This window comes from Urocitellus parryii, chromosome 2, assembly GCF_045843805.1.
Source record: "Urocitellus parryii isolate mUroPar1 chromosome 2, mUroPar1.hap1, whole genome shotgun sequence".
Taxonomy (NCBI): domain Eukaryota; kingdom Metazoa; phylum Chordata; class Mammalia; order Rodentia; family Sciuridae; genus Urocitellus; species Urocitellus parryii.
In genome coordinates this window covers 196,335,718-196,355,725 of record NC_135532.1, presented here as the reverse complement: position 1 = coordinate 196,355,725, position 20,008 = coordinate 196,335,718, and the positions used below count along the sequence as shown (strand labels likewise).

Here is a 20,008-nt window from a genome sequence, read left to right as displayed (position 1 = left end):
ATTGATTTAGGAGCAAATCTCAATTAAGGGAGAATAGGAGTTATTGGCAACAATTGGGAGCAGATAAATAATAACAACAAATCATGGCAGATGGAATAGTATCCCAAAGATTCTACAACACAGATTCAATATAACTTTATTTCAAGTGCTTGCAAACATATTTATAATTAAATGAGTATCATGCAAAAGTTAATGTAAAGCAAGTGAAATAAAACAATAGGGGCATAGTTTATAACATGAATGTTTGGGTGAAAAATAATCAAAGCCCAGTTACTATTTGTTGAAATCTAACCTTGCGCTATTTCTTAGTGCTGTTTTTGTTGCTCCTTAGCCAACTTAACTGAGCACCTTTAGTTTTAAACATATGCTTCTAATTTCTTCATCTTCATAGCTTTCCAATACCTGTAGGTCACTACAGCTACAAGGTTCATTTTGCTCTCCATTAGACTTCACTGCCCGATTCCTTGAATGGGCTCTATGTGTCATTCTTCAGTGAATCACACCTAGTGAGAGAGGCAGGGCCTCCTTGAAGGCCTCCTTGATGCTGTGAGCACTCTGAATTACTGTACAGAAACATGTATAACGACATAGATTTCAGTCTCATTTGCATCTTGTGGTCTTTTCACATTTCAAGTCTAAATATTATTGTTTAGTAGAGCACCCAGAATGAACTTTATATGTGGTCTAACATGTAGTTAAAATATGAGTGCATGTGCCCACAGAAGGTGCCCCTTCTCCTTCCACTTCCTTTTACATTCACAAACAAAAATAGCATATCTTGGATTTTCTTCTAGTGTTTGGGTTCTTCGCGGCCGCCCAAGATGAATCGATTCTTCGGGAAAGCGAAACCCAAGGCTCCGCCGCCCAGCCTGACCGACTGCATTGGCACGGTGGACAGCAGAGCAGAATCCATTGACAAGAAGATTTCCCGATTGGATGCTGAGCTAGTGAAGTATAAGGATCAAATAAAAAAGATGAGAGAGGGTCCGGCAAAGAATATGGTCAAGCCGAAAGCCTTGCGGGTTTTAAAGCAAAAGCGGATGTATGAGCAACAGCGGGACAACCTCGCCCAACAGTCCTTTAACATGGAACAAGCCAATTACACCATCCAGTCACTGAAGGATACCAAAACTACGGTTGACGCTATGAAACTGGGAGTAAAGGAAATGAAGAAGGCATACAAGGAAGTGAAAATTGACCAGATTGAGGATTTACAAGACCAGCTAGAGGATATGATGGAAGATGCAAATGAAATTCAAGAAGCACTAAGTCATAGCTACGGCACCCCAGAATTAGATGAAGATGACCTGGAAGCAGAGTTGGATGCACTGGGTGATGAGCTTCTGGCTGATGAAGATAGTTCTTACTTGGATGAAGCAGCATCTGCACCTGCAATTCCAGAGGGTGTTCCCACTGACACAAAAAACAAGGATGGAGTCCTGGTGGATGAATTTGGATTGCCACAGATACCTGCTTCATAGACTTTCATCATTCAAGTACACATGTAAAATAAACACATATTGTGGGACTAGGAAATATATCCAGATTTTCCATAACAGATTTAAGTTCCTTTCCCTTCTTTGAAGGAAAGGTTAATTACACTGCTCTTTTATTTTTTTTCCGTTAAGAAATTCATTGCTTGGGGAAGCTTTCTTATACTAAAATTTGATTCTTTTTCTCTTATGAAAGATTAACTTAAAAGTATCTTTGGCTTTTGTATGACTCATTTTCACTCATTAATAACAATTTGAAATAAAACCAAGGATATGAAATCTTAAATTTTGTGACAGTGTAACTCTACAGTCTCAATATGACCTGATAAATTGATGAAGTGAAGATGAGATTATTGAGACTGTTCATATTATGATTCAAAACCATTTCTATTGTGGCATATAGGTGGCTCAAAGTAATGGCTCTTTTGATAGGTCTTGTTTTTGATAGGTTTTGTTGTGTCTTGTGAGCAAATCATGTGTCCAGTGTTGGAATGGAATTGTCGCTACAGTATCACAAGTGGATATTTTGACTTTGTCGTTCCCTCAGTGTTACAGCCTGACTTGTAATCAATAATGAATATTTCTTGATATTTAAAAAAAAACAAAAAAACCCCAAAAATAGCATATCTTTATGGCGTACAGCATAATATATGTTTACATTCTGGAGTGGCAAAATCAAGCCACTAACACCCATTACCTCAAAAAACATTTTTTTCTCGGGGGTGGCAAGAACATTTAAAATCCATTGTATTAGCAATTTTTAGGTATATAATACATTCTCAGCTGTAGTCAGTGTGAGGTGTCCCCAAAAGCTCATGTAGGAGACAATGCAAGAAGGTTTAGAAGAGAAATGATTAAGTTGTGAGAACCTTAACCCAATCAGTGAATCGATCTCCTGATAGGATTAACTGAGTGGTGACTGAATGTGGGTAGGGTGTGCTGGAGAAGGTAGTTTTTTGGGGGTGTGCCATTGGGGTATATATTTTGTATCTGACCAATGGGATCTTTCTGTCTGCTTTCCAATCATCATGTGAGCCACTTCCCTCCACCAAACTCTTTTGCCATGATGTTCTGCCTCACTTGATTCCTGAAGAATGGCGTCTGCTGTCTATGGATTGAGACCTCTGAAACTGTAAGCACCCAACTAAATTTTTCCTCCTCTACAATTGTTCTGGTCAGGTCTTTTAGTCACAGCAGTGAAAAAGCTGACTACACAGTCACCGAATTGTACGATACATCACCTGAGTTTATTTCTCCTAACTAAAATTTTGTTAAGTCTTTGACAAAAGATTACACAGTCCCTACGCTTCCATCCTCTACCTAGTTCCTACATTCTCATCCTCTGACAACCCTCATTCTACTCTCTGCTTTTATGAATTCAGCGTTTTTAGATTCTACATGTAAGTGAGATAATGGAGTATTTATCTTTCTGTGCCTGGCTTGTTTCACTTAGCGTGATTTCTTCCAGGTACATCCATCACATATATCATTACAAATGACAGGGTTTCCTTCTTTTTTTGTTCAAGGGGAAATGAATATTATTAATATGCTTAATAAACATAAACATAAGATGGTGGTGTATCAGGATAATATGTTAAAACATTTAAACCTGTTTGACCTTGCAGTTGATTCAACTAATGTTATGTTTTTCCTGATCGTGAAATTAAAATAAAAATTGTTTTTGAAAAACTTGAGAGAGAAATACAAACTTTTAAGTATATAAAATACATATTGAAGAATATTTTTGCCTTGGAAAATATTTGGATTGCTACCACTTGTATGGAGAATATTATTTTAAAAACACAAATTTAATTTTTATGTTTAAGCCAAACATATTATAATTCTACAAAAATAATCAGTTTATCTGCCAAATTAGAGAAACATTCTCATTATTTTTAAAGACACTTCATTTTCTTACAAAGTTTAATCTTCCAACAGATTTTTCTGTAAATGACCTCATTGTTTTCAAACATAAAATGAAATCAAAATCACCCTCTGAGGACTGTATTTATCATCATTAAACATTTCAAAGGACTATGTCACAGACAGCTTCACGAGAAGTGTCAGGAATGTTTTGATCACTAGAAACAACATGAAATAAAATGGTTCATTCCAAGGAAAAACAACCATTTAAATATTCATACCCCTCTAGGTAAGCTTTGGGTTGTCAGTCATCCATTTACTCATTTACATGTTCAGCACCTCCTATATTAAGAAAATGCAAGTATTCTTAGCACTTATATTTAAAATAGAAAAAAACATATACGTGGTCCTTTATGTTTTTGTCTTATTTTTGCAATGATAGTAACTTATTTCAAAAAGATGTGGTGAAATTAAAGGAGTAAGTAAAAATTTCACTATCTGTTAGCTATGTGGACTACTATTTCACAATGCAGGATAGAATTTTAATAAATGTTTAGCCTCAAATATTGGATTATTAAACTCACATTACATAATAGCTAGTATTTATTTAGGATGATATGATTCATGTATACTTTCTCTGCAAATTTAATACGATGATGATTTGAGGTTGTTTAAAAGGCAAGAATTAAATCAATGATGCAAATTCGATGTAAAATTCCTCTCATACTGATGCAGGAGGCATTCCCAGCTATCTTCTAATATCTGATTTCTTTCATTCTTTTGAGACTCTTTTGAATTTTAGCTTTTCTTTCCTTTATTGTTCATGAAAGACAATTTTCCGAGATTCCCTTGCAGCTAGGTGAAAAATGAAAAGTGGGGCATTGGGATGTGAGATGAAAGGTGTGCAAACTTTGTTGGTAGTCTTGAGGGAAGGCTGGCCTCCTTGCCCCCATTTGTATCTCTTTTCTGTGGCTGGAATGTAAACATGATGGCAAGCATTGGAGCAGCCAGTTGGAACAAGATGTAAAAATTCTGTGTTGATAATGGCAGAGGAGCAAGATAAAAGGAGCCTGTGTCTCTGATTCATGAAGCCACAGCAGATGTAGTGTGATTGTTCTATGAAAGAAAAATAAATGTGACTCTTATTTTAAAATATTACTTACTGTATCTTAGTCATGCTAAGGTAGTTGTGCCCACATTCTCCACTTAACAATTCAGTGTTTAAGGGTCTTGCCTGCTAACATGGGAATTTTTATTCTAGTTACGTAAATAAGTTAGGATAGTAATTTTGAGTTTTAAACTTGATGTTTTAAAAAGATATTCATTAGTGCTTATTCAATTATTTTTTGTTTTATTTTAAATACGTAGTTTCAAATGTATATTTCTTTCTTCAGTATGACATTAATTTAGCCTTGATGAAAAAAAATGTTCTTGTGATGATGCCCTCAACTAATTTAAGAGGAAAATGAGTGATAAATTTAATTTTAAAATTATCTTAAATATATAAAAATTTAAACATAATTTAAAATGTAAAAAGTTTAAAAGAAACCCCAAGACTTTCATGAATACAAATATTTTTTAAAAGTTAAGGATACTTTTATTGTTATCTTCCTTAAGTAAAAACACTAAAGGTATCTAAATAACAATTCTAAAAGGGCTGCAGGATTAAGAATTTACCACATTTCTTCTTTAGTGCACTCCTGTAATCGAGTGTAAGCGGCTGGGGAAGCTGAGGCAGGAGGATTGTAAGTTCAAGGCCAGCCTTAGCAATTTAGCAAGGCTCTAATCAGCTTAGTGAGACCTTACTTAAGATAAAAAATTTAAAACCAAAAAACCAAAGGATTGGGGATGTAGCTCAATGGTAAAGTAGCTCTGGGTTCATCTCCAAGTACAAAAAAAAAAATTACCACATTTCTTTTTAGAATTCAACAAATACAGATGTAATTGGGAACCTGCTATAAAGCTAACAATGAGAGCACAAGGATGAATGGAAAGTGTGTGTTGTTTCCTCTGAGGAAACACCAGTTCATGAAAGGTTCCCACCATACACAGAAATTTTTATGAATAAGAAGACAGGCACTGATAAAGGGTTGTATAAAGTGCATTAGGGGTACTATTGGGATCAAGGGGGCTTTGAACTCAATCCAAATCTAAAAACTGCATCATGTATTGCATTCACTATCTGTAATTTTTCTTTTGATCTACACTTTCATTTTTACTGATTGTCTAAATCTGGTCAATAAGTGAGAAGTTTTCCTTTCAAAATGAAAAAAAAATAATGTTTGCCCATTTCAGTTTTCCCAAAATGCTGAGAATAATAGCTTCTATGCAATGAGTGTCCACAATGTCTCAGGCATCCATCACTCACTGTTTCTTTTAGTTCTCCTAAAAATCCTCTGTGACCAGATATGTCCAAGAGATGATTTGAACCCATGTTTATGAGACTCCACTGTCTGTGGTTCCCTTGCTCTATATTTTCTTCTTGGTTTATTTCCCTATTACAGCAATGGCCATACTCTGTAAAAGAACTTGTATAGGTTATTTGACTATTCCCCACTTTCCCTCTGACTGCTCCTCAATGGTTGGAACCAAATACACTCACACAGGCACTTAATGAATTTTATGTAATGAAAAAATAAGTGAAAGAATGTGCCAAAGAAAATTTCTCTTTGACAGTCCTTGAAAGGAAAGGATGCCTCTGCAAGTAAAACCCGTCTTTAAGCCATACACTTAAACATACACCCTCAGGATGGCCTTTCAAATATTGTCTTTAGAAATACTTTCAGCACATAGGAACTCTATCTCAAAATCCTTCGTTTGTCCCTAAAGTTATTGTGCTTAGATTTTGTGAAAAAGATTTTTCAAATGTGTTTTTGATAAAAAATGTTTTCTGTGCTGGCATCACATAGCTATACCCACGGGCTGTACACCTGTGGTCAAAGCAGAATGGAGAAGGGTATGCTTAGATCAAAGAATACAGTTTGATATCTATGCTCTGACTTTATATCTGAAAGTAAGCAGTATAAAGCTTGGGGTTAAAAATGATTACTGAGTTCTGTATTTGAATAATCACATAATATATATGCTTACATATTATAGAAAGTGTTTAAGAAAATGGGCTATTTTCTGTTTTCTCTTTTTTAAAGTATACTTTCTTTTTCTTTTTCTCATATTCTTAAGACATAAGAGCATTCTGAAACAGAATGTTAACAATTCTAACAGTCTGGTTACAACACATCGTAAAAGGCATAAAGGAATATCAAGAAATCTACCCATCCAAGTGAATTTTAAATTAACTACCATATATGATAAAAAATGTTTGAATTTTGGTTTGCTGCTTAAATGTTTAATATGCAAGAAAATTCATCTAGTCATAACATATATATTTTTAAAACCCCTGGATCTATTTAGTATTGCTTCCAAAAGATCATATAGTCTGTTATTCTTCAGTAAGAAAATTTGGTTTTAAATTCATTCATCTGGACAGAATAAATTTTCCTTTTTATTAACTCCAGATACTCTTCAGTACTGAATTTCAAACAAAATATTTTCACATGGAAAACTACTGGGAGACATCTACATATTCTTTTGAATTTGTACTTCATATAGAATTTGTAAGGGATCCTTTAAAATTATGCTAGGATTACGTGAATGTAGCTAAAAACTGCAAAGCCAGACATTTGTGTCCTTCCTGATTTCCCATTATACATTCATTCACCTGAGTGTTGGAGACTCTCAGCTAACCTGGACTCCAAGATGGTTAGGCAATCAGCTGGCCAGCTTTGAGGTCTTTCCCTGTATGGGGGTGGAGTAATGAGGGAGCATGAACCTTGAAAAAGTTATTACACAGAAAAATGAAATAAAAAATTAGGTCATGACTCCAGCCAAGAAAAAAAAATGCAAAAGGAAAAGGCAAAGGTACAACATGGAAGGTACATGAGACAAAGGAAGAGTCATTAGGAAAACTGCCAGTTCCTTTCACTGGAGACCTTGGGGGAAGTGCTTTATCATGCCTAATGACAAGTAACCTACACAGAGTCAAAACTAAACGTGAAGGGTTTATCCTAAATTGACTGAAACAATAATGAAAGAATCTTAAATTTTATTACTAAGTAATATGTTCCCTGTAGAATTCAGACAGACTCAAGGAACTGTAATCCCATTAGGAATCACATCTTACATGTTTTTCCTGTTAGTGGGTCTGGCTGTATCTCTGACTCAGTTGGTTCTAGGTTAAGTGAAGCCCAGCAATGGGTGAAAATAAACTATTTAGTTAAACTTTCTCTTTGGTACCCAACATTTAAAGGATATGTACTATACTTTTTTTTTTGGAGGTGGGGGTACCAGGGATTGAACTCAGGGGCACTCACCCACTGAGCTACATCCCCAGCCCTATTTTGTATTTCATTTAGAGACAGGTTCTTAGTGAGTTGCTTAGCACTTCATTTTTGCTGAGACTGTCTTTGAACACTCGATCTTCCTGCCTCAGCCTCCCAAGCTGCTGGGATTTCAGGCCGTTGCCTGTCTTGCACTACATTCTTTAAAAACTGATGATTAAAGTTGCTGAAGCTAACTTGTATATATAGATGTAGTAATGATTTTGATGCTTTAAAGTTTCCAACTGATGAACAAAATCTTTAGGAGTAACAGTGCAACTTAAACGTAACTTTATGATGGGCTGTTGGATCTTCTGTGCTTCTATGTGTACCAAGGCTTTTAACTTTCAAAACCGTCCTGTGAGGTAGGCTTGAAATTATCCCAAATTACAGATGAGAAAACAGAGGCAAACTGAGATTAGGTGGCTCATCAGTTGTACAGCTAGTGACCAAACCTGAACAATCTTGCTTCTGTGTCCAAATAACAATATAAATAAATGTTGTTATTGCAAGTATTTGTTTTTTTAAAAAAATATCTTTTTAGTTGTAGATTGACACAATACTTTCATTTTATTTATTTATTTTTATATGGTGCTGAGGATAGAACTCAGAGTTCTACCACTGAGCTACAACCCCAGCTCAAGTATTTGTTTTTTGCTGGTGAATACTGAAGAGACTTGTAGTGCTCCTGATGCATCATTCCAGCTGGAAAATCTGCTCAAAAGCACAGTAGTCCCCCCTTTATCCACAGTTTCTCCTTCCAAGGTTTCAGTTATCTGCAGTAAATTGCAGTCTGAAAATATTAAGTGGAAAGTTCAAATTTACAAGTTTTAAGCTGTGCTTGTTCTGTCCCACTTGTTCCTTCCCATCTAGAACAAAAATCACCCCTTTATCTGCTTCTCTACACTGTATATATGCTCTTTAGTTGCTTAGCAGCCATCTGGGTCAGCAGATGTGCTGTTGTGGTACTACAATGCTCATTTATAGTGCTTGGATACCATTGGTAGTTTCAGGCATCCACTGGGTGTCTTGGAACAGAATGTATTTCTACTAATAGCTTCTTCATCGTCTTAATCAGAAAACAGTTTAATATGTAACTTTTCAACTCTCTAGGTCTGCAGTGGGCAGCACTGGAGCTACCATGTCTATATTCAAAGCCTGCCTTCACCCCTTACGATTGGTTTGATTTTGGGCTACTGCTTATGTCCTTTGTGCTTCATTTCTTCATGTGTAAAATAAGGATAACAACAACCTCCCTTATATAACTAGAATCCATAGAGTTTTATGAGAATTAAACTACTTAGTCCATATCATGCACTCAGAAGAGTGTCTGGCAAAGTAAGTACTAAATAAATGTGTTATTATCATGGTCATTGCTTTTTGGTAACTCCCAGTTCATTTCATCTTCCTTTCCTCTAATGCTCTGTGGATCTTGCATGTCTCATTATTGCATAAAACCTTTGATAAAACATTAAGGCTTCTGTTTATGTTTTGCAACAACCATAAACATAATATTTTTAAAATACTGTAATGATGGCATCGTTTTCTTCTTATGTGCAATCAGTTAAATTGTTCCAAGGTGCACACACTGCAAAATATTCAACTGCTGAAACCCAAACCAGAATCATCAATGGCAGCTTATTAACTGCATCTTTTTCAGATGGCTTGAAAGATTTAAGAAGAAAGGAAAAGTCAGTGTATTGGGAACAAAGAAATATAGGGCTTGGCAATTGCTGCACTTGAAAAAGTATCTAGGCAAGTATATTTACTAACTCAACCCTTTTCAAACAACACAAAATAAACAATTTTTAAGGCCGTAAAATAAGGAGAAGCAATAATGGAATATTCTCAGTGTGCTTTTGCTACTTTGAATTTTGCTGACGACGGAAGCTTTTCAGCTGCTGATCATAAATACCCTAAAATCTTATTTTAAGCTTGAGTCCACAACAAGAAAAATTATTTAATACTCTGTGCTACAGTGCTCATAGACACCTTGGAACTTATGTGAGCTGCAAGATATACTCCTCAAGTAACACACCATGGCATGGAATCAATGAGAAAATAATTGGTACACCAAATACAAGTGGACACAGTAATGAGGCAGAAGGACTTATTTAAACTGGAAAGCCCCAGACACAGAATAAATAAGCGTCTTGGCAGTGGAGACGGGGACAGACATGAGTGCATGTGGATTTGGGAATGTGCTTCCCTGCCGGAAATCATTCAATTATCAAAATTCTTTCCCCCTGAGACTTACAAACAGAAACCTTGGCCTGCACTCAAATATTAAACATTAATGATGTTCTCCTGATGTTTAAAGAAAAGAGGGAAAACTGTGGTCCATTCTAACTGTTAAAGAAGCAGTTGTAAGGAAACTTTGGATAGATTGGGGGGGGGGAATGTTATTGATATCAGTTCTCAGCTTTATTTTTCTAGTAACGTGGAAAGAATTTCTACACACTTTTGGTTCTATTTTGAGATAAGTGACCCCTTGTTTGCTTTTAAGATGGCTAGGAGATTTATTCATTCATTTAACAGATCTTTATTGATGCTTACTCTTTGCTGTACACCATGGGAAATGCTGGGGTACAAGGGTAAAGGTAATAGAGTTTATACTTAAAATATATAAGATCCTCGAGTGAAGACAAACAAAACAGGAGAATAAAACAGAAAAATAATTAAAGTTTTCATTAAGGAACAAGGAAAAATCAAAAGATTGAAAGAAAGGATAATTGAACAGAACATTGTATAGAGAACACACATTGCAGAGTTTGGATTTCGTTCTAGGTCTAATAGAAAGACATCAAAAAGCTTTAAGAAGAGAAATACTGTGATCCAGTTTGTAAAGACCACTTGTGCTTCTGAGAAGATGCAGAGTAGGGCTCGCTTTGAGGAGATGACTAAATCAAGACAAAACCTCAAATTCAAGCAGGATCTTGAAGATTGAATAGAATTTGCTGAGGAATTAGGTGTGGAAACCAATGGAAAGGCACTAATCTTAGAGTATACCTAGATTTTCAGGCTGTATGATTGGGTATATATTATTCTTTATACTTACTGAATGGTGCAAGATTTTATGTGGGTTTGGGTTTGTAAGAAAGGGGAAAACAGTGGGTTCCATTTTAACACATTGAATTTTAGACTGTTATCAGACACCATAATGAAGGAATTGAATATGTCTATATGTATATAAAATTGAATATGTCTATATGTATATTGTAAAGCTCTTGTTTTCCAGTCTTTTTTTCTTTCTATCAGAACTTATTTTGTTGTAATTTACCCAAATTTTAAAAAAGTGTATTCAATTAAAACAAAGGAACCACTATTACTGCTATTAACGTGAGAGGTGGTCATGTAACAATACCATTTTTACTAATGAATAATATTCAGAAGCTTCTGGGTGAACATTTTGGGAAAGATTTTAAAAAGTGATACCAGTGCACACCTGCCCCTTTCTCTAGCACTAGGAAGACTGTTTTCTGACTTTGATGGGAAAGATAAGTCTGATTTTAGTCTTAATTATGAATGTTTCCCTTTTTGCTTTCAATACTGTCTCAACTTGGACAATAACTTGTATGGTCACACCACCTATCAACTCTTTTTTCATTTTGTTGGGCACTTGAATGCAATGCAGGATCTTCAACAATCACTTTGTGACTAATTATAAAGAAAAATTAAAGTTAATCATAAAGATTTTAATCCTGTCAGGTCTGATTCATGGTGCCATGCTTTGTTCCATATGTATATCTCAGTAAAATAGGGAAAACTTATGTTGTTTAAGCTAATGCATCTGTATTTTTTCTTACTGTGACTATCTGTGAGTTTACAGCTCAGAAGAGAGACCTCAAAAAAAAAAAAAAGCAAAAAAACAACAAGATTGTGTGCTATCAGCGTATATAATATAGTAGTGCTTAATTCCATGGCCTGGGTGTACTCAAGGTACACAGCATAGAAAACAGAAATGCTTAAGTTTCAAGACCACAGGAACAAATATAGAAAAGAGCAACTAGCAAAAAAGACAAAAAATGTCTGGGAAATTAGGCAACAATGATGAGAAATAGGTGCCAAAGAAGCCGTGAAACAGAATACATAAAGAAGGTGTTAAGTAGCTAGTTGTTGGAACAGTGAGGACAAAAGATGCAACCATTAATTCAGCTGTGAGAATTGCTAAGGACTTTTAAAAAATGTTTCTGTTATGTTGTTCATAGGATCCAGACTAATGTGCAATAAAGTTTGAATAACAGAATATTAGAAAACAACGTGAATATTAACCTTATCTTCAGTTATTTTTGAGTGTTTCATACAATGATAACTATAGTAGGTAGAGGAGATAATAATGGACAAAAAATTGCCACTACTTTGAAAGAATTCACAATGTGACTGGATATTCAATTCAGAATATCTTAATTGTACTGTTCAGGTAAATATATTCATTTTCATTATAGTGACATTAAACATTAAAATAGCTGTGTACTGTTCAAATCAGTTATGTTGGGATATTAGTTACATATTTGAACAATATGACAGACTTTTTTGGAAGGTCAAAAGAACTTTTTGTGTATTCTTTATCTTCTGAAGATGGAATGGAACTTACAGGTTGACAAAAATGATTCAGAACTTATCTGGAAGAATCTGCTAAACGTTAGAATTTGAAAGTGGGGGGATTGAATTTTGGTCTAAAAATATCATGTAAATAATCTATATTGTAATAGTTTTGTCAAGTTTTATTGGTAAAATAAAATTTTAAAACAACTTGAACCAGGTATGTTGGCCCATGCCTATAACTCCCAGTGCTTCAGAAGGCTAAGGTAGGAGGATTGCAAATTGAAGGCCAGCCTCAGCAATTTAGTGAGGCCCTAATCAAGCTATTGAGATCCTGCTTCCAAACAAAAAATAAAAAAAGGGCTGGGGATGTGGTTCAGTGTTTTAACCAAATGGCACGTTCCTGGGTTCAATCCTAAAACAAAACAAAACAAAACAAAAACAAAAACAATTTGAATATTCATTAACTAGTTGTTCATATAGACTAGGAAAATCTATTTAGTTATAATATATAACTCTATGGTATAAATGATAGCTATTAAAAATGAAATGAGGAAGATTTACATGTACCAACTTGACCATTTCTATTCTGTATAGGAAAAAGTGACTTGCAAAGTTATATGTCTGTGTTGATTCTATTTTTAAAAGCAAATGAAATCTATTCAAGATGTTTTGTAATCATAGAGAAAAATACAAAGGCAACATAACGAACTACTGTCCGTGCCTACTGTCTCAAGATGAGAGAAATAGAGTGGATAGGTAGGTAGGCAAATATTAAGAGTTGCTTCCAAAATTCTTCAATGTCTTATTTTTGAGTTCTTAAGTAGTACTTCTTGAAATGTTGTCTAAATTCAGTAGTTTGTTAATAAAGATATTCAGAGTGTTGGCTGTTGAATTACACAAAAGAGCAAGTTGAGTAATTTTGTATCACAAATTCATGTGATTGAAAAATTCAGATTATTCTTGAGAGAGTTATAAAAAGGTTGTAAGGAAAAATTTAAAGAAAAAAGAATAATATTTGTGGGATTGCAACTCTATTGTACAGTATATCTCATAAAGTATTCATGGATGAATAATGACTATTTGGATTTTATAGATCTTGATTAGTAAATATTTCATTAACTTATGGTCATATCTTTGAAATCATTAAACACTAAATAATGATACAACTTTGTATGTACACTGGATTTAAAAGTAGTTCTCCCCTCAAATTCATGTTCATCATAAACTGTGAATGTGACCTTATTTAGAAACTGAGTTTTGCAAATGTATAAGATGAGGTCATCCTGAATTAGGTAGGTGTCCTTATGACTGGTGTCTGAGAAGGCAGAAATTTGGACATCTAGCCAAGACATAGGGGAGAAGTCCATGTGAAGATGGGAGACACATTGGACTTATGCTGTCACAAGCCAAAGAATGCCAAAGACTGGCTGCAAATCTTTCGGGAAAAGGAGACCTCAGAAGGTGTATCACCCTTTCAACACCTTGATTTTTGATGTCTAGCCTCTGTAACTAGGTAATAATGAATTTCAGTTGTTTTAAAGGACTCAGTTTATGGTAATTCATTACAGCAGTCCTAGGAAACTAATATGGCATGTAACAGTAACTATAAAAGCAATCAGCTTTTATTCAATAATTACTATGTATTGGAAATTCAATGAAAATTTGGAAAAAAAACCTTATTCTGTCCATACCATAAATATAGCCCTGAATGGTTGTCTTATTTAGAATTTTTATCAGCAGTTAATAAACAATAAAGTACACTTGGCATAGAAGTACAGAGTTGCACATACCAAAGTATCTCATTCATCCACAATTTTTTACATCTAACCCAGGGAGATGTCTAACTTTAAATTATATGAGGTCTCGGGGCTGGGGATGTGGCTCAAGCGGTAGCGCGCTCGCCTGGCATGCGTGCGGCCCGGGTTCGATCCTCAGCACCACATACCAACAAAGATGTTGTGTCCGCCGAGAACTAAAAAATAAATATTAAAAAAAAAAAAAAAAATTATATGAGGTCTCTCTCAAACGTACTGATTCAAGAAACTAGCCTATAGACGTGGATGACCTTACAAGTATGACTTAAATTATGCTAGGGCACTTGGAATCATGCGTACATACTACAAGCTTTTTAAAGTGCAGAATACATTCACACTTGTTTATGTTTTGTACAGAAATATTCATAGCACTAGTTTCTACCTACCCAACACCAAAATAACCATTATATTCAACACAAGTAAATTATTAGAGGTGTGACCACCAAGGAGAAATAACTTGATTAAATACCCTAAATATTTTAATGATCCACATTGGTGTTAAAGGACACAGCCAGACAGATCCAGAAAGAAGTTTGCATGATAATATGGTAACTAACAGACACCATAAGTGCTATTAGAAGGCCCATAGGAAAGCTCCCAATAGCTTGGGCTTTAATAAGGACTCTATATTACGTTAAACATCATGGAATGAACGAGAAGTTATCTTTGCTTTCACAATAGCACATTTTAGTTTTCACAACACAAGAGTGTGTTCTAATGTGAATGAGCTGTTGGGTCTAGGTACCTTGTTAGACTTCTTGCTAGACTACTTTTGGATTGGTGAAAACATAATGAATGTTTCCTTATGTTCCTTCAGTTTAACATGGACTCAAAGACTTGAAGGAATTATTTCATGCCAATTAGAACAAATATAGATAAAACAACACTAAAATTTACAGGGAAAACAAAAGACAAAACTGAGTTGGTATAGAAGCTAGATCTTCATAAACTATGAAATTCCTGCTAAATCTTAATTAAGAAGGTGAAAGGGGAAGGAAGTAGACAGAGAGGATACTTTGGACTCTAAAACTTGGAGCTTCCCTACTGTCCTATAATGATGAGCATTCTAAGCAAGACTGAGTAACTCATGGATTTCTGTCAAGTGATTAAAGTAGAGTGTGACTATTAAGTAATTTGAGTTCTGCCACTTGTCTCATTATGTGGTTTAGGTTGTATAATGTGGTCTAACCTTCCTGCAATTCAATTTTCTAGTGTGTCTTGGGAAGAATTCTTATCCACCTTGCAAGAAAGCTCTGGAGTAAATTTTTCTTATTTTAGTTATTGTCTTGAGATGGTTTCCTTCACTCCAAAATTGCATCTAGCCTTAGGAAGTCATTTCTTATAGATGCTCATGAAAGCCATATCTGCAGTTAGTGCATAATTGATTTTTATTAAAACATCTGACCATTTAGCCAAATGAATATTCACAGGCTATGATATAAGATCAATATTATCCCCGACATGAACAATGCTGATATTCTTCCTATATATATTATTAATCCACTTTAACCCTAAGTAATGCTTTGAGTGATAGGAACTTGTGATTTTGTCTTTTGGGTTTCTTTCTTTCATTTGTATTAGACTTTTCATTGTATTTTGGCACTTTCAGATTTCTTTTTACCTCCTCCAAATTTCGACTAAGATCTCTATTCCCCCAGAGAAAGGAAACATAATTATTAATATGGCTGCTTTAGTGCAAATGGATGACTAAAACAAGATGGAAACTAAGAGATAATATTCAGTCAAGTAAACCTGGGAAACCTGAAAGGCAATGCATTTTTCTTATTATAAACTTTAGTACCATATTATGAAAGCAGCAGTAAACTTTGAGAAAAAAGGCTTAGGCTGAAATTCCAGCTCTCTTATCACCTGTGTAATGCTGGGGACTCTCATTCATTATCTAAGCTCCCCTCAGAGGATGTAAATTTCTCCCATTAAGAATTAAAGCTCATAAAAAACAAAATTGCAGCATGTTTTCTCTGTAGTGCACACCAATATTCAGAGCCATGGCTAACATATTCTAGAAATTTTATTAATGTTTGTTGAATCAGTGGATGAATATACTGCACTTCCTTCATTTGCAAGTTGATATTATCATGTTTATACATGGGACAAATAATCAAATGATGATAAAGTGATGTGAAAATACATAAAAGAATAACTGGTACATGGTAAATAAAGAAAATTTCAATATATTCTTTCAAATGAAAATTGAAAAGAAAAAAAAAACCCTAATCATTCGTTGGGCAATACTCTCTTCTATCTCATATACCAAAATGAGAATCCTGGATTAATGGAATTTGTGTGTCTCTAACTCATCTAAAGTCAGGATGAAAAAGTGAATTTCTCTTTTCTCATTACTCTCCTATCCATATCCCCAGATGCAGTTTAGCCCTGAGACAAAATGGTATTGTTCTTATAGTTGATTTTACTGCTGAACTAAGTAATTTTCTGATTCAGTAATGGCTACATTAGGCAATCTATTTGGATTGTCAATAAAGTAGTGTTAATATAAGCAAAATAAATTTCTGCATTTTAATCATCAGTGTCACTGTGTGTTCCTACTTATTCATTAAAAACAAATTACTGCTCTGGTTCTCTCTCTCTCTCTCTCTCTCTCTCTCTCTCTCTTTCTCTCTCATAGTAGTAATATATGAAGGGAGATTTCAGTAGTCAGACTCAAAACTATATAACATAAAACATTAGTCACCTGTCAGCCTCCCCACTTCCCATCTCACTCCACCCCCACTGACAGCAGGAAGAAGAAAATGACTTCCCCATAAGGGAGGTAACATCTGCCTCAGGACTAGTTTTGAACAGAGTCTGAACTAGCTCCTCACCAGATCCTTTCTTGTGGAATATAAGAAAGACATACAGGTTAGTCTGAGGGCTCTTTCAAGAATGGGAATGCATAATTTGACAGAAATTATAATAAATTAAGCATCATGTGGCACACCAGAAATCCACACTGAGTAAAAATTTCCAAGGACAATATTCATACACAATTTCCATTCTAACATTGTTTTTTTTTTTTTAACACCCTGATGATGATAGCAAAACTTTAAGGACTAGAGATTCTTCTGTCCATAAATTTAAATAATGACTTTCTAAATTTTCTTTGGAAACTTTGTATAAATGCAAAATAGTACTTTCTGAGTTTCCTCCTCTTTGGTTCTAATTAGGAAGTCACCCTTTCCTCCAAGCCTGAAAACACATGGCTCATATGTTCATTACCAACCTTACATTTTAAAACGGTTTCAGTAGACGGGCTTGAGAATATAATTAATAGAAACAGCCTAACAGTCTGTGCATATTAATTCAGTTGATTAAAACCATGGAAACTAGTTACAAATTAGTGTTAATAAAAGTTGAATGCTATGTGATTGAAAGGAGAAGATCCTCAACAACTATGGAAGGAGGAAAATAAGAACAGCATTTTATTGATATTAGTATACAACTTTCATTGATATGGCAGATAAAACTGTTAACACTAAGGAAATTCACTAAATTTGTGAATCCATCTAAATTCTGCTAATAAAACACTTGATTGACTCAGAATAGAACTTGTATTTGTAAAATGCCTTACAAGTTACAAAGTAATATAAACCTACTCACTTTCTGTGATTTATTTTTATTCTTATGATAACCTAGTGATGAAAGAAAGGCATATATCAGTATCATAATTTTTAAAAGAAGGAATAGAGATGTCCCAACTTAAATAGGATTTCAGATACAGGAGTTTAAGGTGTGTACTGTGCTATAAGTAGGTAACAGAATTTCTAAATTCACCTCTAAATTTCTGGTATTAATCTGAAGCTCGGTACTTGGTATTTAGTAATTTTAGTTAAACCAGATAATATACCTAGACACAGTCTTACTAGCTTTATGAGTAGTCATAACTTGTCTTTTACAAACAGATTATATCAGTACAAATGATAATTTCTAAGGCCTATTGCATATATCAACTCTTGTTACTTTCCAAAATATAAGATTGAAGTCATCATCCTTTTATAAAGTTCCTGATAAAAATAACCCATTACTAAACAAATTCTAAAAGTAAATTGAATTGTGTTCATTTAAGCATATTTTTAGACTTGTGTGAGAATTTGGTCAACTGATGCACTAGATGAGTTTTGAACTCATGATTGATTTTTATTAATTCTAGCACATAACAAAGAAAGTTTGAATTTATCATATTTTCAGGAAAAGAAAATCCTTGAAGATCTCATTTTCTAAAAATATCTAGTGGTAATCAAAGTACATATTGAAGTTGATTCTCCGAGGCAGGAGTACAGTAATTTAGCAGATCTTGAAATAATCATATAAAGTGGAAATGCTACTCTTAGCCAGCCCAGAAATGGGACTTCAATGAATCTCTGGTTGGTTCCATAGCATCATGGAAGCCCCTCCACCTTCTGGTCCAAGTTTGGTTAGTTTGGCAGAAGATAATAGCTTTTATTTATTGAACAGTTTCTAGTTTACAGAAGTTGTTCATGTTCCATCAGCTCATTTGCTCCCAAAATGATCCTTTGAAGTAAGCTGGAAAGAGAACATTACCTTCATTTTATGAAAATAGGAAACAGGCTCAGAAGGATCCAGTTGGCTTCCCCAAGATCACCTGGCAAGGTAGTGATTGAACTGATATCAGAACAGTTTTCCTATGATTTTCTTGCTGTACCATGATATACTCAAATGTCCCTTTTCATTCTCCTAAAGCAAAAATGATAACTAGAACAAAAATTTAGAGCAGGGAAAAAAATCCTCTTATATTCAGATTTGTACCTCACTAAGGATGAAACTTCCAACACAATATGTTTGTTAGCAATAAAAACTCAGTCAAAACCCCAGCTAAATAATAGATGATTTTCAGCCTTTGGGCTGTTTTTCTCATTCCAAATAAACTTTTTTTCTCTCTTGAAATGTGTTTGCCATCTTTAAACATTTAGCTGCAACAACTTCAACCAGATGCTAAATTAAATTCAAAAAGTTTCCTCTGCATATCTAATTTTACACCCTTGATATACTTTTTAAACCTACAATTGACTTCTTTTTATCTTCTTCCTCAGTGCCATATTAACCACTTACTGTTTTACTTATATGCTATAAATTAAATGCTTTATTTTCAGTTATAGTGTATATATGTGAAATAGGTTTTAATTCATAAATGCAAACAAATATTTATTTTCATTCTAAATTAAGGCAATGTATGGAAATGTGAATGCAACATTTATAGATTTAATTTGTTGTTTCTCCATTTAATAACTTGAAAATATGGTTTATTTCATGTTCTGTTTCTTCCCTACCCCTATCTTAACCTGCTTTAAGAATATGTAAAATATTTGTTTGTTTTTCAATACTAAATATCACGTTTACATTTTAATTTAATGATATTTATACAAATATTTCTATTGTGTATGTCATGATGCAGCAGCATCAAAGGCTTCAGTGTGAATTCCTCCAGAAATTAATCACCATATTGGCCTGAAGTACAGTTTGGGATTCAATTACTTAGCTCCCCAGGCTAATATTCAATCTCTTAAATATGCATTTTCTCCTGAGAGTCATAGAGACAGACAAGCAAAGAGTTGTTTCATTCAAAATGTCAAAGACTGACCCATAAACGTAAATTCTTCTTTAAAAAAAATGTAGAGATGCTGCTCGACTTACAATACGATTTTCTCCTTATAAACTCATCCTCAGTTGAAAACATAGTAAGCTGAAAATGCATTTAATACACCTAAGCTACAGAACATCATAGCTTAGCAACACAGCACAGTGTAGGGTACTGTCTCTGCAAATAATTAGGTAGTTGACTAGAAGTCCAGTGTGGGCTGGAATCCTGCAACCCAGCATTATGACAGAGTATAGGACCACATACAGCTTGCCCAGAAAATGATCAAAATTCAAAGCATGGTTA

General features: G+C 34.3%; 1 pseudogene; it reads left to right on the top strand.

Moving 5' to 3' along the window:
* Positions 1-784: 784 nt before the first annotated feature.
* Positions 785-2,048, top strand: LOC113194246 (charged multivesicular body protein 5 pseudogene; annotated as a pseudogene).
* Positions 2,049-20,008: the final 17,960 nt, after the last annotated feature.